The following is a 25032-nucleotide window of genomic DNA, read 5'->3' on the forward strand; positions in this document are numbered from 1 at the left end:
ACCACATATTTTAAAAGCTTATGTGCTTTCTCTCTGCAGTACAAATTGCTTGCTTATCATTTAAAGAGAACTTTTTGTGGAAAAATAAGCTGCTGTTTTAAAGATGGAGTCCATTTCCAGACACTGGGCCCATAAGAAGATGAACAATTGCAGTACTTAAGTAACAAAACTACTAGAGACAAATTATTCTTAAAGCTACTTGTAGAGAACTTCTCAGTCAAGGCAATTTTGAAAGAATAAATGAGAAAATCTGTCTAACAAAATTTCAAGATTCAGTCTAAAGTTAAATAATCATGAAGTAGTTATAGAACAACTATACAATGGAATGGCCATTGAAATCAAAACCTGAATGAGTTCATCAGTACCATCTTTCTAGATTCTGTATATATGCATAAATACACAATATTTGTTTTCATTTTTCTCTGTATAATACTCTCTAGGTTCATTCACCTCATTAGAACTGACTTCTGTCCATAGGATCGCACAGAGTCAAACATGATGGAAGCAACTTAGCATGTGTGCATACCTTGGAGAAGGAAATGGCAATCCACTCCAGTATTCTTGCCTGGAAAATCCAGTGGACAGAGGAGCTTGGTGGGCTGCCTTCTATGGGTTCACACAGAGTTGGACACGACTGAAGTGACTTAGCAGCAGCAGCAGACCTGACTCAAACATGTTCCTTTATATGGCTGAGAAATATTCCATTGCATATATGTACCACAGCTTCTTTAACCATTCATCTGTTAATGGGCATCTAAGTTGCTTCCATGTCCTAGGTACTGTAAATAGCGCTGCAATGAACATTGGGGCACATGTGCAGGTTCAGCTATGGAGACTTAGACACAAAGAACAGACAAGTGGACACGGGAGAAGAAGAAGGTGGGAAAATGGAGAGAGTATCCTGGAAACATACATACTGGCATAGTAAAGTAGATAGCCAGTGGGAATTTGCTGTATGACTCAGGGACCTTAAACAACCTCTGTAACAACCTACAGTGCTCTGTAACAACCTACAGGGGTGGGATGCGGTGGGAGGCAGGAGGGAGGGCCAAGAGGGAGGGGACATATGTATACCTATTGATGATTCATGTTGATGTATGGAGGAAACCCATTCAATATTGTAAGGAAACAATTATCCATCAATTGGCAAAGGCTAATAGAGTTTTGCCAAGAGAACGCACTGGTCATAGCAAACACCCTCTTCCAACAACACAAGAGAAGACTCTACACATGGACATCATCAGATGGTCAAAACTGAAATCAGATTGATTTTATTCTTTGCAGCCAAAGATGGAGAAGCTCTATACAGTCAGCAAAAACAAAGCCAGGAGGTGGCTGTGGCTCAGATCATGAACTCCTTATTGTCAAATTCAGAGTAAAATTGAAGAAAGCAGGGAAAACCACTGGACCATTCAGGCATGACCTAAATTAAATCCCTTATGATTATACAGTGGAAGTCTGAAATAGATTTAAGGGACTAGATCTGATAGATAGAGTGCCTGATGAACTATGGACAGAGGTTCATGACATTGTACAAGAGACAGGGATCAAGACCATCCCCATGGAAAAGAAATGTAAAAAAGCAAAATGGCTGTCTGGGGAGGCCTTACAAATAGCTGTAAAAGAAGAAAAGTGAAAAACAAAAGAGAAAAGGAAAGATATAAGAATCTGAATGCAGAGTTCCAAAGAATAGCAAGAAGAGATAAGAAAGCCTTCCTCAGCAATCAAAGCAAAGAAATAGAGGAAAACAACAGAATGGGAAAGACTACAGATCTCTTCAAGAAAATGAGAGATACAAAGGGAACATTTCATGCAAAAATGGGCTGAATAAAGGACAGAAATGGCATGGACCTAACAGAAGCAGAAGATAATAAGAAGAGCTGGCAAGAATACACAAAAGAACTGTACAAAAAAGATCTTCATGACCAAGATAATCACGATGGTGTGATCACTCATCTAGAGCCAGACATCCTGGAATGTGAAGTCAAGCGGGCCTTAGAAAGCATCACTAAGAACAAAGCTAGTGGAGGTGATGGAATTCCAGTTGAGCTCTTTCAAATCCTGAGAGATGATGCTGTGAAAGTGCTGCACTCAATATCCCAGTAAATTTGGAAAACTCAGCAGTGGCCACAGGACTAGAAAAGGTCGGTTTTCATTCCAATCCCAAAGAAAAGCAATACCAAAGAATGCTCAAACTACTGCACAATTGCACTCATCTCACATGCTCGTAAAGTAATGCTCAAAATTCTCCAAGCCAGGCTTCAACAATACGTAAACCGTGAACTTCCTGATGTTCAAGCTGGTTTTAGAAAAGGCAGAGGAACCAGAGATCAAATTGCCAACATCCGCTGGATCATGGAAAAAGCAAGAGAGTTCCAGAAAAACATCTATTTCTGCTTTATTGACTATGTCAAAGCCTTTGACTGTGTGGATCACAATCAACTGTGGAAAATTCTGAAAGAGATGGGAATACCAGACCACCTGACTGGCCTCTTGAGAAACCTATATGCAGGTCAGGAAGCAACAGTTAGAACTGGACATGGAACAACAGACTGGTTCCAAATAGGAAGAGGAGTATGTCAAGGCTGTATATTGTCACCCTGCTTATTTAACTTACATGCAGAGTACATCATGAGAAATGCTGGAATGGAAGAAGCACAAGCTGGAATCAAGATTGCCAGGAAAAATATCAATAACCTCAAACATGCAGATGACACCACCCTTATGGCAGAAAGTGAAGAGGAACTAAAAAGCCTCTTGATGAAAGTGAAAGAGGAGAGTGAAAAGTTGGCTTAAAGCTCAACATTCAGAAAATGAAGATCATGGCATCTGGTCCCATCACTTCATGGCAAATAAATGGGGAAACAGTGGCTGGCTTTATTTTGGGGGGCTCCAAAATCACTGCAGATGGTGATTGCAGCCATGAAATTAAAAGACTCTTACTCCTTGGAAGGAAAATTATGACCAACCTAGATAGCATATTCAAAAGCAGAGACATTACTTTGCCAACAAAGGTCCATCTGGTCAAGGCTGTGGTTTTTCCAGTGGTCATGTATGGATGTGAGAGTTGGACTGTGAAGAATGCTGAGCACCAAAGAATTGATACTTCTGAACTGTGGTGTTGGAGAAGACTCTTGAGAGTCCGTTGGACTGCAAGGAGATTCAACCAGTCCATTCTGAAGGAGATCAGTCCTGAGTGTTCTTTGAAAGGAATGATGCTAAAGCTGAAACTCCAGTACTTTGGCCATCTCATGAGACGAGTTGCCTCATTGGAAAAGACTCTGATGCTGGGAGGGATTGGGGGCAGGAGGAGAAATGGACAACAGAGGATGAGATGGCTGAAATGTATCACCGACTAGATGGACATGAGTTTGAGTGAGCTCCGGGAGTTGGTGATGAACAGGGAGGCCTGGGGTGCTGCAATTCACGGGATCACAAGGAGTCGGACACGATTGGGTGACTGAACTGAACTAAACTGAAATATAAACAAACTAAAAAAGAAGTCACAGCATTATAAACTCTAAACAGTTCCTTAATTACAAAAGGAAATTTATACACTAGCATTGAAACCATCGTAATTATTTTTATGCCCAACTGTATTATGAACTGGGTTGTATTTCAATAATATATAAATGGCATAAAGAATAATAAAACACATCAATACAGTATTCTAATGCATATATATGGAATTTAGACAGATGGTAATGATAACCCTGTATGTGAGACAGCAAAAGAGACGCAGATGTACAGAACAGTCTTTTGGACTCTGTGGGAGAGGGAGAGGGTGGGATGATTTGGGAGCATGGCATTGAAACATGTATAATATCAATATATGAAACGAATCACCAGTCTAGGTTTAATGCATGATACTGGATGCTTGGGGCTGGGGCACTGGGATGACCGAGAGGGATGGTATGGGAGGGAGGAGGGAGGGTGGTTCAGGATGGGGAACACATGTATACCTGTGGTGGATTCATGTTGATATATGGCAAAACCAATAAAATATTGTAAAGTAATTAACCTCCAATTAAAATAAATAAATTTATATAAAAAAGAATAATAAAACATATATGATATGTTTTATTATTCTTTATGCCATTTATATATGGGGAGGGAGGTGGGAGGGGGATTCAAGATGGGGAACACGTGTATACCCATGGTGGATTCATGTTAATGTATGGCAAAACCAATACAATATTGTAAAGTAATTAACCTCCAATTAAAATAAACAAATTTTAAAAATAAATAAATAAATAAAAAGAATAATAAAACATATATCAACTACTTCATAAAAACCTCAAAGTGACAAATGGAATTAAACAGAAACTTTAGAAACATATCTAAATAAAGATGTTTTATAAATAAATATATATACATATGGGGGTGAGAAATGGCAATGCAAATCAGGATAAAAAGATGCACTCATCAATAAATGATACTGGAAAAGCAAGGGTCCCTTATCACACACACACACATACAAATGTTACTTCTTTATGGCAGATTTAAAATCCATTTAGGAGGAGCAATGACCTAAATATTTCAAACTAAAAAGAAGTCTGTAAACTTTCTTTTTTCTAATATTAGAGTAGGGAATTGGAGAAGGCAATGGTACCCCCACTCCAGTACTCTTGCCTGGAAAATCCCATGGACAGAGGAGCCTGGTAGGCTGCAGTCCATGGGTTGCGAAGAGTCAGACACGACTGAGCGACTTCACTTTCACTTTTCATTTTCATGCATTGGGGAAGGAAATGGAAACCCACTCTATTGTTCTTGCCTGGAGAATCCCAGGGATAGGGGAGTCTGGTGGGCTGCCGTCTATGGGGTCACACAGAGTCAGACACGACTGAAGCGGCTTAGCAGCAGCAGCAGCAGAGTAGGGAATAATGTGTTAGTTGAGAAAATTGAAACACAAAGGAGAAGATAAAGGACCAATAAATGTGTTTCTGCTATTTATACCCTCTCCATATCAAATTTCCTTTTAGTTCTTCAAATTCACACTCATATCCCAGCCTCTGGATGTGCTAATCTCATTGCCCAGAATGTCCATCTAAATCTTGTTTCCAGACTTTATCTCAGTCAACTCCAACTCATCCTTCAGACTTGGTCCAAATGCATTTCCTCAAGAAAGTCTTACTTGTCATCCCAACCTAAAAGTTATATAATTCTCCCTATCAGCAGGTTGTGAATTCCTAGGATCTTTCTTTCTTAATGTTCATCACTGTTCATCTTAATAATTACATGTTTATTTGTGTGGTTGTTCAGTTAATAGCTGGCTTCAGGTACTATTTCAGCCCAGTGCTTAGCTTATTGATATGTCTCCAAAACCAAAAAGAATGCATAGGACTAATAAAGGTATCCCCAAAATATTTGCAGAATGAACAATAAAAGAAACTAGTATCAGTGGAATGGTGAGAAGAGGAGCGGAAGAGTCTTTTGTATAAAATGTGTAAAACAGAGTGAGTCTGTTAGCTAGACAGAGTTTTCTTTGACATAATTATAAAAGAGACATACTATCCTCTTTGTCACATCCAATTGGGTAGAAGCAACTCACAGGCCCTTACCATGTTTCAGGGAGGGAATTACAGAAAACTATGGATATATTAAGGATCATGTTATTGTTCAGTCACTCAGTTGTGTCCAACTCTTTGTGACCCCATGGATTGCGCAGCATGCCAGGCTTCCCTTTCCTTCACCATCTCCTGGAGTTTGCCCAAACTCATGTGCATTGAGTAAGGATCAAGGGGGTCACCTTAAAATCTGTCTGCTACAGTATTTTTTAAGCTCTCTGATTTTAATCTTTCATATATGGTAAATGTTGTGCTGAAGGTTTCCATTACATTAGACTCTTTTCAATAAATTTAGTAATTATAGGATACCAGTATTTAGCAGTACTGTTGTCATACTTTTGACACAGTAAGGTAAGCAGTAGCAGTAAGTGCAGCAGTGTAACTATTTCATGTTTGAGGAAATAGAAGCACAGAGCAATTATCTATACTCAAGATCACATAATCTGTAAGTAACAGAGCTAGAATCTTAACACTGGTTTTCTAATAGTCATCTACTTCTACAATTTACCTCTTTATCTCACTAGGAAATAAAGTGACAGAGATTGGCTTCTTCAAACACAGCAAAATAGATTTCACCTAGGAAACAAAGAAAACCATTCATGGCCTCCAAATTTTAATGTGTCTTTTTACCTTTGATTGGAGGAAATTAATGACATTTTATTCCAGCCATACAGATAAAAGAGAGCATAATTATTTCCTTAGTATTTTGATGCATTACCCTTTTCTATTCCATGCACTCCCACCCTACTCATAGCTTTTCTTAGCTAGCTGTGTTATATCTCCCTCTCACAAGGAGCTGAATGAATTCTCTTCCCTTCAAGATGCCATGAAAAAACCTGTGTCCATAGCTGACTTATAGCTTAATGATCCAGCTCTCCTCTTTCCACTGTATAATCATGATGTTTAAGGGAGTAGACAGCCTTTCTTTTGAAGATTGAAATTCTCTAAACAATACAAATATGTTTTAAGCCACCTTATACAGGCTTCCTCATACACACACACACACACACACACACACACACACCCCATAAATAATGATCTCTGTGCAAATAACCACATTTTACTCAACATGAAAAAGTATATGAATTTGTATTTGATATTCAGAGTCAGTCATTTGATCTTTAGTTTCCATTGGGTATTTCCTTTGTAGTCATTTGACATTCCTGGCATTTATCCTTGTTTCTTTGATAAGTCCTGGTTGGAATGTTTGTCAGATTCTTTTGTGTTGCTTTCAATAGCTTTACTGGAGCAATGAACTGGATGGAGATCTATTTTGGAGAGCACAGAGCATGGAGGAGATGAGCTTATGGGAAAAGAAGGCAAGTTTATGGAAACATTTTGATATATTTGAGGATGTGAACAGAGCGGATAGAGACAGTGTGAGCAGTAAAAATGTCAATAGGAGAAAAGGGAAAGACAGAACAAAATACAAAGGCTTTACACTAAAATTGTACTGTATCCATTTCAAAATTCTGCTCAAGAAAATTAAAAAGTAATATATTTAAACAATACGGTTCTAAAAACAGTTGGAAATCTTGATAACATTTTACAATTCCAAAAGGTCAATGGGATTTTAGAATGGAGGGCTACTTTTAAGATTATTCTCTTTCTTCAAAGTAATCATAATTCACACTCATCTGAAGAACACAGATTGAATTTATTTCTTTCCTAGACAAGGAAGAATTACCAGAAAAAGTAGTTTTCTTGTGCTAAACAAAGAAAGAAGCAAGACTGTTACAGGGTTGGGGAGAAGTGTGGCCTTTATGTTAAGTATAAATGGAGCACCATTTTGATTAGATATAAACAAAGGGAAAGAATTCCAAGTATAAGTTAACATTGTTTACCTTCCATGAATGAATGAGTGAATAAATGAAAGTTCCTCAGTCATGCCAGACTCTGTGACTCCATAGACTGTAACCTTCCAGGTTCCTCTGTCCATGGAATTTTCCATGCAAGAATACTGGAGTGGGTTGCCGTATCTTTTTCCAGGGAATCTTTCCAACCCAGAGATCAAACCCAGGTCTCCCATAATGCAGGCAGATTCTTAACATCTGAACCACCAGTGAAGCAGTTTCAGGGAAGCTACAATATTAAACAAATGTGCAAAGTTGGGTGGCTGTATTTGCTATGAAAACCCTAAGCTCCAGAAGTAAATCAGGAGTGGAAACGCAGAGAGCTAGAACAAAACTAAAGATGGATGGGAAGACAATGTGACCTACAAGGCTCAGATTATCTAGATCATCATGGAATATTCCATTCTTGGATTTGAAAAGATCAATACTCTTAAGTTGAAATTTTAAGGAAAAAAATCATATCTAATTTAACGATATATCTAAGAATTGATCACTTAAAGCTGTAAAAATTGCAGAAGTCCTGATTGAAGTATGAAAAAATTGTAAGTGATAGTTTAAAAAATTTTAGCATATATTTCATAGATTTTTTTTGAAATATAATCTTTTTGGAAAGCAAACTAATAATATATGTTTCAATTAAAAATGCCCTATCTCTTCCACAGAATTATAAGTACATACACATTATGATATTTGCTTCAGAAGAGCTACTGCAATATCTTTTGGATAGTTACATAATATTAGCAGTTAAGCATATACCCACCAACTGTGGAATGGTTGGACAAATTGAGGTTCAGCAATATCATTAAATGAAATCAGTTAGTTTTGTATCAGTTGATTTAAGACCTGTGAGTGAAGGCAGAAATCAAGGAAGCAGTGTATGTAATGTGACCTCACATAGTATAGAATGACCAAAATTTTCTATGATTTTTATGATAGGGAACTAGAGAAAGCTATGAAAGATTTTATAAGAGATTGTTAACTTAGGGGTTTAGGAGAAAGTTCAAAGAAATGAAAATCTTTAAAATTTACAAAATGGATTATAGCCATAAAATAGATGATAATATAATGTGATATACATGTGTATCCATAGGCAATCTATGAAATATGAATTTTTTAAAATATCATCGTTATTTATACCAGAATGGTACCATCCCTGGTAGCTCAGCTGGTAAAGAATATGCCTGCAATGCAGGAGACCCCAGTTCAATTCCTGGGTTGGGAAGATCCCCTGGAGTAGGGATAGGTTACCCATTTCAGTGTTCTTGGGTTTCCCTGGTGGCTCAGACAGTAACAAGGTGCCTGCAATGTGGGAGACCTGAGTTCAATCTCTGGGTTGGGAAGATCCCCTGCAGGAGGGCATGGCAACTCACTCCAGTATTCTTATGTGGAGAATCCCCATGGATAGAGGAGCCTGGCAGATAATAGACCATGGGATCTCAAAGAGTCAGACGTGACTGAGCTACTAAGGACAGCACATACCAGAGTGGTTTAATGTGTTTTGGAGTCTGTATATTGTCACCCTGCTTATTTAACTTATATGCAGAGTACATTATGTGAAATGCCAGGTTGGATGAAGCACAAGCAGGAATCAAGATTCCTGGGAGAAATATCAATAACCTCAGATAGTTAGATGACACCACCCTTATGTTAGAAACTTAAGAGGAACTGAATAATCTCTTTATGAAAGTGAGAGAGGAGAGTGAAAAAGCTGGCTTAAAACTCAACATTCAGAAAACGAAGATCATGGCATCTGGTTCCATCACTTCGTGGCAAATAGATGGGGAAACAGTGGAAACAGTAGCAGACTTTATTTTCTTGGGCTCCAAGATCACTGCAGATGGTGACACTTGCTCCTTGGAAGAAAAACTATGACTAACCTAGATAGCATATTCAAAAGCAGAGACATTACTTTGTCAACAAAGGTCTGTCTAGTCAAAACTATCGTTTTTCCAGTAGTCGTGCACAGATGTGAGAGTTAGACCATAAAGAAAGCTGAGCACAGAAGAATTGATGTTTTTGAACTGTGGTGTTGGAGAAGACCCTTGAGAGTCCCTTGGACTGCAAGGAGATCAAATCAGTCAATCCTAAAGGAAATCAGTCCTGAATATTCATTGGAAGGACTGAGGCTGATGGGAAGCTCCAATACTTTGGTCACCTGATGCCAAGAACTGACTCATTTGAAAAGACCGTGATGCTGGGAAAGACTGAAGGCAGGAGGAGAAGGGGATGACAGAGGATGAGATGGTTGGATCGCATCACCAATTCAATGGACATGCATTTGAGCAAGCTCCAGGAGTTGGTGATGGACAGGGAAGCCTGGCGTGCTGCAGTCCATGGTGTTGCAAAGAGTCAGACATGATTGAACAACTGAACAGAATTGAACTGATATTTTCTTATTTTTTAAATATCATTTAAATATGTCACCATGAGGATGACAAAGATATGAAAGAAATTGTAGTTGTAAATGGTAGTTGCATAAAACCAATAGAATTTTTATAATCCACAATTGTAGTTTAGAAAAATATACAGACTTAAGAGATATCAAGTCTTAAGAGGCACTTAGCATTTAATGAGGCAAAATTTCTTCCCACAAGTAGAAACATTTTTAAATATCATGTCTTTACTTGCCATACAAACTCTTTGCCTTTTCATCTCCTATTACTGGCAGAAAGGAAACCTGTCTTTTTCAGGTCTGCAGGTTAGTGACCACATCAGCAGGAAGGCTGCCTGTAACTGTATAGTTTCCATAGAGTTTTTGGTCTTCCACCTCAGTTTACACTTCTGAGACCAAACACCCATGGATGAGAGAGTTTTCTATTTTTCATGAATTATTAATTTCCTTTTCAGAGAAGTCTGACAGCTCTCAAAATGATACACACTCACAGAAACCTATAGTTTTCTTTTCCTTTTATTATATCTTCAAAATTAAATTCCTTGAAGGCTAAAGTTAAAATCTTGTCCTATCCTACCAATAACAAAAAATAAAGGCTATAACTTTTAAAATACATAATCTAGGTAATATATAACTGACACATTCATCTTCTATGTTATTTTCTCTTATCTCATGGGATATTACTATTCCACAAGCTATGGGCAGTTGACACACCTAAATATATAGCTGCATGCATGCTAAGTCACTTCAGTTTTGTCCAACTCTTTGTGACCTTATGAACTGTAGCTTGCCAGGCTCCTCTCTCCATGGGATTCTCCAGGCAAGAATACTGGAGTGGGTTGCCATGATCTCCTCCAAGGGATCTTCCCAACCCAGGGATTGAACCCATGTCTCTTAGGTCTCCTGTATTAGGATGTAGATTCTTGACCACTAGTGCCACCTGGGAAGCACAAATATATAGTTAGTGCAAAATAAATTATTTCACCTTATTGTAAAATTAAGTTCTTTGTAATCTAAACTATTGAACTGAGACAAAAAATAATATTTTAGTGTATTTGTCTTTCTTACATATGAGATTATTCTCAGTTTAAAGGTTTGCTTTCTTCAAGCATAGGAAAAGTTTTTTTATTTCTCTTGACAAGTCAGACTTCATAAAACAAAGCAACTTTTAATTTATCTGAAACAGATGATTATTATCCTGATTTAGTATCAAAGTAATTAATGGTAACAACTATGCATAATATCCAGCTAATAAATTTTATGCCTTATAAGGCACAGAGGAGTAAAATCTAACATGTTCCAAAGTTAAAGGAGACAAAGAAATGAAGACCAATATGGAAAAATTTACTACTGCAATTATATAAAGTGACATGGATATGACTCCTGTCTCCCCTCCCTTACCTCAAATACAAAGTAATTGCTGGCACTTCGCATCTTTTCTTTTTTAATTCTATAAACCTCCCTTTTATAGAAGATATAATCAAGGAAGATAAGTATCTGTGTCACAAATAGTTTGGGTTGCTTACTGAGGATCCTGTTTTTCTATTTAAAAATATATAAACTATAGAGACTTTTCAACCCTGTTGATTATTTAAAGCATAGGAGTACTATTACTATATTAGAACAACTTCTTAGATTCCTGCTATATAAGCCTGAATTACAGAATAGCCAAAATCAAACCTCAATTTGATACAAACTTTATATACTTTCAGCCATTTTAAAATATAACTGAGATACCTTTTGCATAAAAGTCCCTAAAGTGGTTCTGTCTCTCCATAACACACAAAAAACATAAACATGTGCACACACTCACACACACTCTTTTGTTCTACAAACCCTGTGGTTCCCAGCACACTCACCCCTCAAATTTTCAAGGCCATTAAAACTACCAAAGTTAAAACAGTCTGATCTGAATTACTCCCTATGGTCCTAAAGCCCCAGCAAGTATTCAGTTTACATCAGATTTCCTAAAAAGTCCTTTATCACATATCCTCCAAACTAGAGATTTTTGTTCCTTCTTTTTCCCTCCATTCCATATTATTTTGCACATACTATTTTGCTACTTGTCTTACAAATATTTGCTTACATTGAGTTCTTCCTTTGAAGAAAGGTTCCCCAGATTAACTATTTATCCTCAAAAACACCTTTCATGAAGAAGTCAGTCAATAAATACTTGCTGCATTTAGTTGAAGTCTAATATCTGAATTCACACAGAAAAGAAGAACGATAATGAAGGCTTTCAGTGCCCATCATTCCCTCATTAATAAAATTTCCTAATATGTAGAATGTGCCCTTTCCAATATTTCTTTACAATAGTGTCTGGTGCTCTTTTCTCTCAGTGATGTGTCTATTACACATGGAATAATTTAGATGAGTTTAAAGTGTCTTGAGCATCATTTACCAAGTATAGCTTTAAGCAGAATGAACACTTTTCCAAAGAAACTACTTTAAAAAATTCTCTAGAGTAAATCAAGGAGGGTCCCTTAGTCCTTTATCTGACAGAATGACAGATTCACTGAACCCATCACTGTTTTTCAGTGGGAAATTGTTTCTCAATCATCTAAGTCCTAAAGCTAAAGATACTTGGACTGAAATCAGTTTACAAAAATGCTAGACTTTCCTTGTGATTTTTGGTACAATGGTTAACACCAACTGCCATGCATACATTGAATATATAATTTAAGAGGTCTTAAAGAATAGTGACTTCTCTGGACTTCTGAAGCCATCTTTCTACTTATTTTGGAATCCCCCTCCTCCTCCCCACAACAAAAGTTTAATAAAGAACAATATGCCTTTAAGATGAGGCACATTGAATTTAGGACTGATTTAAGGGTAACACATTTACCCAATGAATGTTTAATGAGACTCTATTATGTGCTAGGCACCATGTTATATGGCAATACAGATTTAAACAGGACTTTATCTACACCCTCATGGAGCTTAGGCACAAGGAGGAAGGGACAGACCATCAACCAATGCAATCCTAAAGGAAATCAACTCTGAATATTTATTGGGAGGACTGATGCTGAAGCTGAAGCTCCAGTACTTTGGCCAACTGATCCAAAGAGCCAACTCATTAGAAAAGACCTTGATGCTGGAAAAGATTGAGAGCAAGAGGAGAAGAGGGCAACAGAGGATGAGATGGTTAGATGGCATCATCAACTTAACAGGCATGAGTTCAAGCACACTCCAGGAGATAGTGAAGGACAGGGATGCCTGGCATGCTGCAGTCCATGGGGTCACAAAGAGTTAGACACAGCTGAGCGACTGCACAACAACAAGAGTTGTGTAATATAATTTTAAATAAAAATCAGTGCTTTGTAGCACTGATTACAAGAGCTAATGAGTGGCTGATGGGGAGTAGCATTTTCAATAAAGTGCTCAGGGAGTTCTTTGAAAATGGGGTATTCCAAGAGAGACTGGAACTTAAAATTCAGATACAAGAGAAGTCAGCTAAGGAGGTTAGGTTATAGAAACTTGTAGGAAGGAAATAAGGAAATCAAAAATTACCTGATGAAAGTAAAGCTTTTTAAGGCTTTTAATTATCTCAGTGTCTTAATCTTAACTATTAACAAACAGCCAAGAATCACCAGATATTTGATAGGAGTCTCCAATTAAGAGAAAAATGTGAAACAGAAAAAGGGAGGAAATAGGGAACATCCAGATAATACCAGAAGTAAGAATCTTCAAAAAAATCAATTGACATTCTCACAGTTTAGATATTGCATCTAACAATATATGCAAGCATTTTAGCACTATTTGGTTTATAAACTATAAGCATGTATTATATTATCAAAGAATCAAGAAATTATTTTATGTAACATACCAATAAGCAGATAGTCTTGACTCATTACAATTTTTGATGATAAATTGTGACAAAAGAAGAGAAAACAATAAGAAATAAAATGGTTCTGAATAATTTTTTGATAAAGGGATTTCTCTCGTTTATAGACTAAAGTACTGTGACTCTAAGCACCAGTAAAAGCAATACATACTGCCATAAAAGTAATAAAGGCAGAGGTGACTGGGTTTCCTGAAGGTCAGAACTGCTGTCGCCTTGAATGTACCTTCCTCTCTGTGATTCCTTCCTCTCCTGGCTGTTTCCTTCATGTGAAAAATAATTGATTTTCTGTGTCAACAGTTAGTATTTACAGAATCCAAAGGAAAAGAGTCTTAGAGACTCTCTCATAAAACTTTAAAGGTAAGAATACCTTTCTCAAAATCTCCAGCAAATCTCTAATGATGACTCAGTCACTCACTGGGTGAGAAGCTCATTACTAAGCTAATCCCTTGGAAAAGGGGCTGGAACTCGCCTTGAGAATCCCATAGACTGGACCAAGGATCCTGGCGGACTACAGTCCATAGGTCTGCAAAGAGTCAGACACGACTGAGGTGACCAAGCACAGGACACACACACACCACCTGGAGCTGAGGGTAGACCTGGGTTTCCCTGAGTCACAAGGCTGTATAGAGAGAGGTACTCCTAGGAGTAAGGGAAGCGGGGATGAAATGCTGAAAAGTCCATCTGGACTGTCAATTACAATCTGTTCACTACCCTGAGACATTCTGTGTGCAAAGCATTTCAACCATTTCAAGTATATGCTTCCATAGTCCTAGCACAAAGTGGTTGCTTATAAAGTACTAGTTCAGTAATCAAATGGATAAATGGTAGGAATAATAGGAAGCCTATATATAAGAACTTGCAAAATGATATCAGAAGACAAAAACATCCTGAAAATTTATACCTGAATTTAACTCAGTCTAATGTACTGACATGTTTTCACTTATAGGACTGCATTCTGTAAGATAGAATCCTTAAACCTTCATTCTGCGTGGGGAGGGAGACTACAGAATGAGAGAGTTTCTGCTGGTATCATTTAGTTTTACTTATTTAACCAACTATTTTATTATTCCAAATTAATGTGAGGTTTTATAAAGCTTATAAACACTCTCTCAAACAACTAACTCTCAGAAATGGCAATTTTAAATCAAACAAGTTTTTTTTTTTTTTTCCTGTCTTTCTCTCCCTAAATTGAGTTTTCTGCATTACAAGACAGGATTAGCAAGAAGTCGACTTTCATTCAGATGGCTGGTTGTGTGAAATTCCTTTGTGTTTTATTTTTATTTCCAGTGTTTATATGACATTTAAAGCACCTTTGCTTTGTTGATAGATATTGAACACCAGTAATTGTACTACCTGAGCTAATTAGGCAACTAGAGCATGTTTATCATGCCTATCAATTTTCTGTTCAGCCAAATAGCTCAAAACCAGTTCATGAGGAAGACCCGTGTGAAATGCTTGCTTAATTGTGCATACAGGATTCTCTAAAGCTAACCAATGACCTCAATTAACAAACTGAAGTTAGCATTGTTCATTTCACTGTCCTTTGCTGCCTTCTGCTTTTCCAAATCTAGCCTCTGTCTTTTAGAGAAACTTTAATGGGTTTGCACTAAGCAGAGAGAATTGTCAAACCATGGAGGAAATTATGAAGATTTCGGTTTAACCTAAACCTGAGTAGTGCCACAAAGAACAAAACAATTTTAGCACGCTATTTTTCTTTTCAGAGTGCTTTAAGAATATGTGAATACAGAAAATAGAACTTTATGTATTCATATCATGGACAGTGGATGTACTAGGATGTTAAAATGCTAGGTATTGCACAAAACTAATATGCAGTGACAGGAATGTACTCCCTTTGCAAACTTTAAATAAGCTATGCCATTATCCTGCACATTAACTCCATAACTTAAAAAAATATTTTGAATATAGGTTAGATATTTTCAGTGGTCAGAATCTATCATTAAAAAGAGAAGGGATGGCATTAATACCTTTAACCTGAGCAGACATTTTGTGGGAAAGTTAAAAAGATATATTCAGATTTGTTTTTTACTTTTCATGTAAAACCTAACTTTTAAGACTAAAGACAGAGAGTAGCATTACAGAAAGAGAGAGAGAAAAAAAAGTTAAATCTCCTAGTTCTTGGAAAATTGGGCAGCTACATATAAAAGAATGAAATTTGAACATTTCCTCATACCATATACAGAAATAAACTCAAAATGGATTAAAGACCTAACTGTAATATGGGAAATCATAAAAATTCTAAAGAGAACACAGGCAGAACACTCTTTGACACAAATTGTAGCAGTATCTATTCCTAAGGCAAAAGAGATAAAAGCAAAAGATTTTAAATGTGATCTAATTAAATTTAAAAGCTTTTACACAACAACAGAAACCATCTACAAAACTAAAAGACAACCTACTGAATGGGAGAAAATATTTGCAAATGATATGTCAGATAAAGCGTTAATATCCAAACTATAAGAACAACTCCTACAACCCTTATGGCAGAAAATGAAGGGAACTAACGAGCCTCTTGATGAAAGTGAAAGAAGAGAGTGAAAAAGCTGGCTTAAAACTCAACATTCAAAAAACAAAGATCATGGCATCCTGTCCCATCACTTCATGGCAAATAGATGGGGAAACAGTGACATAATTTATTTCTGGGGGCTCCAAAATCACTGCAGATGGTGACTGCAGCCATGAAATTAAAAGACACTTGCTCCTTGGAAGAAAAGCTATGACCAACCTAGATAGCATATTCAAAAGCAGAGACATTACTTTGCCAACAAAGGTCTATATAGTCAAAACTATCGTTTTTCCAGTAGTCATGAATGGATGTGAGAATTAGATCATAAAGAAGGCTGAGCACTGAAGAATTGATGCTTTTGAACTGTGGTGTTGGAGAAGACTCTTGAAAGTCCCTTGGACTGCAAGGAGATCCAACCAGTCCATCCTAAAGGAAATCAGTCCTGAATATTCATTGGAAGGTCAGATGCTGAAGTGGAAGCTCCAATACTTTTGCCACCTGATGCCAAGAACTGACTCCTTTGAAAAGATCGTGATGCTGGGAAAGATTGAAGGCAAGAGAAGAAGGGGATGACAGAGGATGAGATGGTAGGATGGCATCACCGACTCAATAGATATGCATTTGACCAAGCTCTAGGAGAAGGTGAAGGACAAGGAAGCCTGGCGTGCTGGAGTCCATGGGGTTGCAAAGAGTTACCCACGACTGAGCTACTGAACAATAACAACATACAACTCAACAAGAAAAACAAAAAAGACGATTCGACTCAAAAATGGGCAGAAGACTTGAACAGACATTTTTCCAAAGAAGACTTACAGACAGCTAACGGACACATGAAAATCTCAACATCAATAATTATTAGAAAAATAAAAATCAAAACCACAATTAGATTTCATCTCATGTCTGTTAGAAGAGCTAAAATAAAAAAGTCTACCAGTCCCCTAAGGGGAGAGTAGGGTCTGTCTCCCCACTCCTTTTTTCATTTTTTCATACCTTTCTTCCCTCCCCTTTCTGTCAAACAGAAACACATCCAGAGTCTTATTTTTCAGATTTTTCCTCTCCTCTCCTTTCCTCTCTCTCCACACACACAGATACAACTATTCTATTTCTCTCTCTATGTGTCTCTCTCTGAGCTCCCCCATTCTCCCTCCCACACCCCACTTATCTGCTCTGCGATCTGTGAGAATGCCAGCCCTGCCCAACTAGAAATGCCAAAAATGGGGACATGCCTTCTTGACAGAAGATATGGGCCATGTGCCCTGTGCCTCCCCACCCCTTCCCCTACAGACTGCATTATTACCTCATAGGCAACTCATTTTAAACCAATAGACTCCCTCAGTGGGAAAAAATAGAAGTCTACAGATAACCATTGTTGGCAAGGATGTGGAGAAAAAGCACTCAAGTACATTGTTGGTGGTAATATAAACTGGTGTAGCCACTGTTGAAAGCAGTGTGGAAGCCTCTGAAAAACTAAAAGTAGAACTAACTTGTGACCCAGCAATTCCAGTTCTTGGCATATATTAAAAAATAATACCTCATGGAAAATGGCAGCATTATTTATAATAGCCAAGATATGGAAGCACCCTAAGTGTCCCTCAGCAGATGGAGGTGCTATCTGCACTTGCATGAAACTTCTCACCAAGCAGGGCTGGAGCAGGGCCTACACACTTGTCAGTGATCATGCAGATCATTGCCACACTAGCGAAGGAAAAGGCAGTGTGGAGCCAACAAATCTTAACACAGTCTGATAAGAGCCCAGCAGTCCTACAAGTCCTTGGTGCAGATGCATGAAAAAATGGCTGGTGCACACTCCTGAAGGAATATGGCTAACCTTAGAGTGCTGTCTCCTTCCTCCTTCCCCAAGCAGCACTGGACCAATCATCTGAATGTTGTATTTGGATCTCATGCTGCCTCTGTGGTTCCCTCCCTCGTTTTTCCTGGACATGATGGAAAGCTCTGCCCATCGTAGGACAATGATGGCTGTTCTAAATGCTAAGGAAAAGGAAAGCAAACAAAACTGTTTCAAGTACTCAAAACTGACTTACAGGCCAACCAACCACCTGCCTGGAAATCTTGCTAGCAGAAAATTCTTATAAAAGAATATTTTCAGCCTCCTTATATTGCTGGAAACTGAGCTGTGCACAACTAAAACCCCCTTACCTATGCTATGTATTTGTCATTTATTTTATCTTATTTCATGTACATTGCTTTTTTTTTGGGGGGGGGGCGGTTACAGTGTATGACGGATGTGAATGAAAAACAGTACATCTTTGGGAAAACAATTCAGTTCAGTTCAGTTGCTCAGTCGTGTCCGACTCTTTGCAACCCCATGAACCACAGCTCACAAGGCCTCCCTGTCCATCAGCAAGTCCCAGAGTTCACTCAGACTCACGTCCATCGAGTCCGTGATGCCATCCAGCCATCTCATCCTCTGTCGTCCCCTTCTCCTCCTGCCACCAATCCCTCCCAGCATCAAAGTCTTTTCCAATGAGTCAACTCTTCACATGAGGTGGCCAAAGTACTGAAGTTTCAGCTTTAGCATCATTCCTTCCAAGGAACACCCAGGGCTGATCTCCTTCAGAATGGATTGGTTGGATCTCCTTGCAGTCCAAGGGACTCTCAAGAGTCTTCTCCAACACCACAGTTCAAAAACATCAATTCTTTGGCGCCCAGCTTTCTTCACAGTCCAACTATCACATCCATACATGACCACAGGAAAAACCATAGCCTTGACTAGACGGACCTTTGTTGGCAAAGTAATGTCTCTGCTTTTGAATATGTTATCTAGGTTGGTCATAACTTTCCTTCCAAGGAGTAAGCATCTTTTGATTTCATGGCTGCAGTCACCATCTGCAGTGATTTGGGAGCCCAAAAAAATAAAGTTTGACACTGTTTCCACTGTTTCCCCATCTATTTGCCATGAAGTGATGGGAGCAGATGCCATGATCTTAGTTTTCTGAATGTTGAGCTTTAAGCCAACTTTTTCACTCTCCACTTTCACTTTCATCAAGAGGCTTTTTAGGGAAAACAATTACAGTTTGTTAAATACATATTATTACATTGTGTGTGTGTGTATATGTGTGTATATAACAGTGGAATATTACTCAGCTATAAAAAATGAATTTCTGCCATTCACAACAATGTGGAATGTTTATTATGTTTAGTGAAATAAGTCCAAGAAAGAAAAATACTGTATGTTATCACTTACATGTGGAATCTGAAAAGTAAAACTAATGAATGTATACAACAAAACAGAAACAGACTCACAGATCTAGAAAACAAACTAGTGGTTACCAGTGGGGAGAAAGACGGGAAGAAGAGCATGGTAATTGGGATTAAAGGAATTAGAAGACACAAACTACTATGTCAAAATAAACATGATACAAAGATGCAATGTACAGCACAGAGAAAATAGCAAGTACTTTATACTAATTTTAAATGGAGCATAATATGTAAAAATATTAAATCACTGTGCTGTACACCTGAAATGAAAATAATAATATTATAAATATTTAATTAAAGATTAAATTAAATGGACTTTAATTATAACAAAAAAATGTGAATAAACTCAAAGGATTTAGTGTTTAAAAAGTTAAATCTAACTAAAATCAGACTGTATGAATAAGTTATTTTTAAAAATTAAAAATATTGAGTACAGAATTGGTCTTTCATATGCACAACTATGTCATATTCTCCTCACAATATGTTTTATAAACTCACACAGGGATATTCAACTTCCACTACAAGCTCTTTTCAACTCTGGTTATAATGAGGAGAAATTGTGATGCCTTGGATGCTGCTCTAGAGAAAAAGATTAAAATATTCCCCTATCATCATTGTACTATAAAAAAAATGCAACTTCATTTTTATTACTTCTTCAAATATGCCAAGAAGGCTTAACAAAACAGTATACTTAAATTATGGTGAAATTATTTTATTTCTTTACAGAGGAACAAAATATTCTGTAGAAAGTATACAGTAGTAAAATAGATGAAAATCAACAAAAGGGAGGTACCACAGTCCTATTTGTCTCTTCTGAGAAAAGAAACAGAGAGATTTTTTTTTTCAAAAAAATTTATCTCCATTGCTTTAAATATTTCTATTAATCTGAAACAGGAAGTTGAAAACAGAAATCTTTGTGTTAGATCTAGGATATGATCATGCCAGTATTCATTAAAATTCTACTTTACTTGTTCTTGGCTGAGCACCAAAAAATTGATGATTTTGAACTGTGGTGTTGGAAAAGACTCTCGAGAGTCCCTTGGACTGCAAGGAGATCAAACTACTCAATCCTACAGGAAATCAACCCTGAATAATCATTGGAAGGACTGATGCTGAAGCTGAGGTTCCAATAATTTGGCCACCTGATGCAAAAAGCCAACTCATTAGAATGACTGAATGCAAGAGGAGAAAGGAACAACAGAGGATGAGATGGTTGGATGGCATCACCAACTCAATGGACATGAGTTTGAGCAAGCTCCAGGAGATGGTGATGGACAGGGAAGCCTGGTGTGCTACAGTCCCTGCGGTCGCAAAGAGTCCGACTTAACTGAGTGACTAAACAACAAAATCCTCTACTTCCAATAACCTTTGTTTGTTCCACTTAATACCTCTATAAGCTAGTTGACTGAACAGCGGTAAAGTAGAAAGCAATTTTACTCACTGTTCACAACAGTTCGTCCATACTTACTTCCCAATAAGGGGGAGTATAATTTTAGAATATATGTTTTGGAGTCAAACAGACCCTGGCTTGAATTTAGTTTCTTCTTGTCAACTGTATAATCTCATGTGTTTCTTTCGCAAGCTTGAATTTCTTTATATCCTTAGGATAATAATACTAAAAAGCTTCTCCTCAGAGTTTTGACTTTTGAGATCATATTTCTTAGAGAAGTGCTTCTTTTATGGTATACACAAACCAAATATTATCTATCATTTTGTTTTTATTGCTATCATCATCACTGTTATTAATTCAAAATGAATACTGAAGTTACCCTCCCTTTCCCAGGAGAATTCTAAATCAAAAGAAATAAATGTGAAACCAATGACGACTAAAAACCTGAGATGTATAGCTATAGAGATGTGTTTCTCAATCCCATGGGTACATCACATAGGCAACTGTCTCCAAGGCAGGATAGTCTCATATTATCAATCTTATACTCTTGTATAAAAACATATCATTTATAAAAAGAGTTCAAAATCCATGAGTTTGTTCTAGTTCTTTCTTCCATGATAAAATAAACTTGTATCTCAGAACTAATTTTACTCTTTTTTTAAAGCTTATTTTAAGTACTAAGTCTCTGGAACAGCAGATCTGTTTTTAAAATTTATTTTATGGGTTAGCTCCAAGAGATTTATGAGCTCACAGAAGTCAAGGCAAATACTGGTAAGTATAGCTACTCACATTGTCTCCTAGAGACACACTTGTCTTTAGCTGGTTCTTTCTTCATTTTCACTACAGTCTGAGCAATTTTTTAAAATGAAAATTGAATTGGTTCAATATTACCAGTGCATCTGATTGAGAAATATTAATATTCTCTTAATTTTAAGATAAATATCAAAATCCTTGATTTGAATTGAAGGCTCTAAATGGTTTGAATTTTATCTACCAAAATAGTCACATTTATCTCTTTCAACATCTTAAAATATATCATCCCTCCCCCTGTCACAGGACCTTTAATACATGCTGATCTTTCTCCCAAGATACTGACACCTCTGATCATCAACACACTCTAATTCATTCTTCAGATATCAGGACATCTTTTTCTAATCTCCTTTGTTAGAGTAGATACCTCATCATATCCTCTCATAGGACCATGTGCCTCCTAATGTAATTTTTAATAACAGTTCAGTTTTAAATTTACTTATGCATTAATTTCTGCCTCCAACACCATGCTATAACCTCCTTTTAGGAAAGTATTTGGTCTGAATCTGTTCACCTTTGAATTTTCACCACTTAGCACAACGCCTGCCAAATTAGATGTCTGTTAAATGAATGCATGAATACATCAATGACTGAAAAAGTTAAAAAACATATTTCTAATCTCCAATCCTTATCAAGTTATATTGTAATCTGGAAAGCAGAAGATTTTTCTAATTATTATTTGCAGTCTTAGTTGTCTCACCTAATGTCTAATACACAAAGTCAATCAAGAAATCTGTGGAATAAAGGCATAAATAAAGTCTGACACAGTGCTGACAATAGTTTATTGTTTGGTTTAAACAGGAATTTTTAAATATTTTGTTGAGATTCTTAAAAATTGAGATTGTACTGAGATTTTAATCTTAGCATTTGATAATATCTTTCTTTAAACCAAGTCTATTATTATTCTCATAATAATTTCTCTTAAATATGTTCATTAATTTAATTAATTAAAACAAAAATATAATTATGTTAATATTTCTTTACCTAGTTTGATAAAGATGAATACTTTTCAAAATGGCATGGAAAGGCTTCTCTTCCTTGAAAACTAAAGAGATTCATGTCTCTTAGTATTTTACATCAAAAATATATACTACAATTTATCTAGGTATAAACTTCAAACTTGAGGTTATATTTCCCACAATGCAAAAATATTACTAAGGAACAAATCAGAAAATTCACAGAATTATTAATATATAATGCTATAATACTTTTAAGAAGCAGTAATTTAGTTGCTAAACTAAAAAAAATAATCTTGAGAGGCAGGTAAAATACATGGACTTACTAATTTATTCAAAAAACTTGATTAGAAACAAGAATCTAAATGGGAAACAATAAGCTACATTGGTGCTATGCAATGATGCATATGAAAAATTGGCTTAGAATACTTGAGGGAAAAATAACACTTTAGCACCTGATGCAATTAAAATCTACTTATTTTACAAGATCTTATTTCTTATTGTGTTGCTTGATCAACTTTCTGCCTACCTTTTTCCCCTTAAGAAACAAAAAGCCCAGCTAAACATTTTAATACCAACATTAATAAAGTAAAATAAATAATTTCCTCTAAATGTTATTTCATCGTTGAGTGAATTCTTGTGTTGAGTGATTTCTATAGCTTTTGTAAGAGTTCCAATAGTGTAGCTTATGGCTGTTCTAATCTTGAGCTCTTTTTAGATTTTTACATGATTAATCAGAAGATCAGATTCTTTCACCTCTTCTCATTGTTAATTGTGGATTGATATTTGAGAAAATGATAAAGTAATGATAAAGCTGACAATAGAATATTTTGGAATTAAAGCATTCTTCTTTTAGTAACATGAAAAAATAGTTTATTGCTTTGATACAAATTTTGTATTTTATATTCCGATATCCTTCAGTTCAGTTCAGTTCAGTTGCTCAGTCGTGTCTGACTCTTTGTGACCCCAGGAATCGCAGTAAGCCAGGCCTCCTGTCCATCACCGACTACCAGAGTTCACTCAGACTCACATCCATCGAGTCGGCGATGCCATCCAGCCATCTCATCCTCCGTTGCTCCCTTCTCCTCCTGCCTCCAATCCCTCCCAGCATCAGAGTCTTTTCCAATGAGTCAACTCTTCACATGAGGTGGCCAAAGTACTGGAGTTTCAGTTTTAGCATCATTCCTTCCAAAGAACACTTAGGACTGATGTCCTTTAGGGTGGACTGGTTGGATCTTCTTGCAGTCCAAGGGACTCTCAAGAGTCTTCTCCAACACCGCAGTTCAAAAGCATCAATTCTTCAGTGCTCAGCTTTCTTCACAGTCCAACTCTCACATCCATACATGACTACTGGATAAACCATAGCCTTGACTAGATGGATCTTTGTTGGCAAATGCCGGGGGCCAGCGTGAGGAATTCCGCCCATGGCAAAGGTCATGAGGAAGGAGGCTTGGCATACGCAAAGGCGTGATCAAGCCTCAGGAAACCCCCTGTTCCCGAGCATCTAACCCCAAAACCAGAGTCTGTTTTATGCTCTCACCTACACCTCTGACTTTACGGGGGGCTCTCCCCCATAACCATTTCTCTTGGAGAAGGAGTAAACGTGCAGCTCCAAGGCAATAAAAATTCTTGGGCATGACAAGAGTGTTTCAGCTTACGGACTCCTCTGAAGGTTATCTAGCCCACCTGTATAGGTTTGTCCGGCCACATGTGATTGCTTACAGCCTCCCAACCTGAGAGGCACAAGATGTTTTAGACTTACTAAAGGCAAATTATTTTGGGGAGTTAAAATTGTTAGTATAGTTGGTTAGGAATTATATTGGTGAAGGGTCTCTTCATTTGTTGTGTCAGTAATTGCTGCTAATTCCCTGCTCTGGGTGGGACAAGGATGTCTCAGGTCAAACCTCTCTGCTGACAGACTAGCTTGTGTGACAGGATTATCCTTACTGCCACCACTAGGCACATGATTGTTTACTACCTCTCAACCATAAACAGCACAGAGAGTTTTGGAGTATTTTGAGAGTCTTAATTAGCGTAGGACTTTTTCTTCTTGTTGAGTCAATGATCGCCGCCAGGCCTCTATATCCTTAGGTACCTGGGAATATATTAATCAATGTATTTGGAATATAGCAAAGGAAATATGGTAGTTTTTGATGTTAGCAATACTAGACTTTTTGAGTTAATGGATTTTCTCTTTTGTAATAGATCACTGTACTTTGTTATATATCACTGTGTCCTTGCTGTGTAAGAATGTAACTTTATCATATCTTAAGACTAAATAGATCTTAAGGGGAGCATTGGTGAAAGGATTTTCATTTGTTGGGTTGATGTTTGCTGCTAAATCTCCATGTTCCCTACTCTTATAATGAATATAACTAGCATATAGGAAGAAATAAGTATTAACCTTTAAGCATATAGGAGAAATAAGTATTAACCTTTAAGACTAATCATGGTAACCTTGGGTTAAATAAATTCCT

The sequence above is a fragment of the Ovis canadensis genome, chromosome 6, assembly GCF_042477335.2.
Source record: "Ovis canadensis isolate MfBH-ARS-UI-01 breed Bighorn chromosome 6, ARS-UI_OviCan_v2, whole genome shotgun sequence".
Taxonomy (NCBI): Eukaryota; Metazoa; Chordata; class Mammalia; order Artiodactyla; family Bovidae; genus Ovis; species Ovis canadensis.